The 1,381-nt window shown below is 47.8% G+C and overlaps 1 pseudogene; it reads right to left on the minus strand.

Annotated features, from left to right (window-relative positions):
* The window catches only part of LOC102871792, a 6,725-nt pseudogene extending 5,899 nt beyond the window's left edge, over positions 1–826 (minus strand).
* Between the last annotated feature and the right edge of the window lie 555 nt (positions 827–1,381).

The following is a 1,381-nucleotide window of genomic DNA, read 5'->3' on the forward strand; positions in this document are numbered from 1 at the left end:
AACATACTTTGGACATATTGTAAGGAGGTCCTTGGAGAGGTCCATCATGCTCGGTAGGTGGAGGGACAGTGCAGGAGGGGAAGGCCCTCTATGAGGTAGATTGATTCAGTGACTGGGGTAATCGGGATGAGTGTATCGGAGACAGTGCAATTGGCACAGGACAGAGCAGAGTTTAAGGCTGTTGTACATAAGGTCGCTTTTAGTCGCAAGTGATTTGACGGCACACAACAACAAAAACAGCATTTCATTACTTGATGTTCTTTTCCTGAGTTTCACAGACTCTTTTTTTAAAATATCTCCAAACCCAACTATTTGAATCGTCTTTCTGCAACATGGTCCAGTTGCAATTTCCCTCCCATTACCCTGAGAGTGTAAGTGTGAGGTAGACTCTGTCAAAACCATTTCTGCATTCTTATAGGCTTCATTAATATCAACCATCATCTGTTTCTTCTCATTATTTCTCAAAATTTGAGGGAAACCACCCAGACTTAGTGTTCAAGTTTCAAGTCCACCAGCCTTCTTCTAGTTCTTCATTGATACCAATATCAGTTCATCCTCATTTTGTGGAATGTTGATGTTTCTTGGTTTTCTTAATGTTTTTAGTTTGTGGATGTGGCTGAATTCCTCAAGCTGGAAGTTCATAGGTACTTACCTGTTGTACAAGATCTGCTACATTCCAATGCCTTTCATGTTTGATGGGCAAATTCTCATCCTTGGATTCTTCCTCTCTCTTGATTTCCAAAGAAATCAAGCACTCTCCAAGAACACATTCAGGTTTGCAGAAAGGAGCTGTCACTTCCTGCACTTGAGGATCTGCTAGAAACATCACAATGTTTACAATATAGAAAACATTCTTGGAGTCAGGCAGCCATTGAGCAAATCCGAAGGAAAGCCAAGGAGAACGTGTGTTCTACTCTGTAGTCTCTGACCTGTCATCTTTTATAATGCTGCAGGCTCAGGGTAGCTGGGCCAGTTGGCTCCATTAGGAGCCTAGGAGCTCTCTCTAGGTGTCAGGTGGTTCTCCCCGGGGCCAGATAGCTTTTCCCTGTCAGGCTGCGCCCCCCAGAGGCCAGGGGCTTCTCCGCAAGTACCAGGGGCCTCTCCTCAGGGGCCAGGAGACTCTCCTCAGGGACCAGGCAGCTCTCTCAAGGAGCTGAGTAGCTCTCCCCAGGGGCTGGACAATTCTACCCATCAGGCAACTCTCCTCAGAGACTGGACAGCTCTCCCCAGGGGCTTGGGGGCTTTCCTCTGTCAGGTGACTCTCCCCAAGGGCCAAGTGTCTGTCTCCAGCGGATAGGCAGTTCTCCGCAGGTGCTGGTCACCTCTCCCCAGGGAATGAGCTGCTCTACCATGCCAGATGGCTGTGCCCAGGAGACAGGAG

The sequence above is a fragment of the Elephantulus edwardii genome, unplaced genomic scaffold (genome assembly GCF_000299155.1).
Source record: "Elephantulus edwardii isolate Elephantulus edwardi_28Jun2011 unplaced genomic scaffold, EleEdw1.0 scaffold00123, whole genome shotgun sequence".
Lineage (NCBI taxonomy): Eukaryota > Metazoa > Chordata > Mammalia > Macroscelidea > Macroscelididae > Elephantulus > Elephantulus edwardii.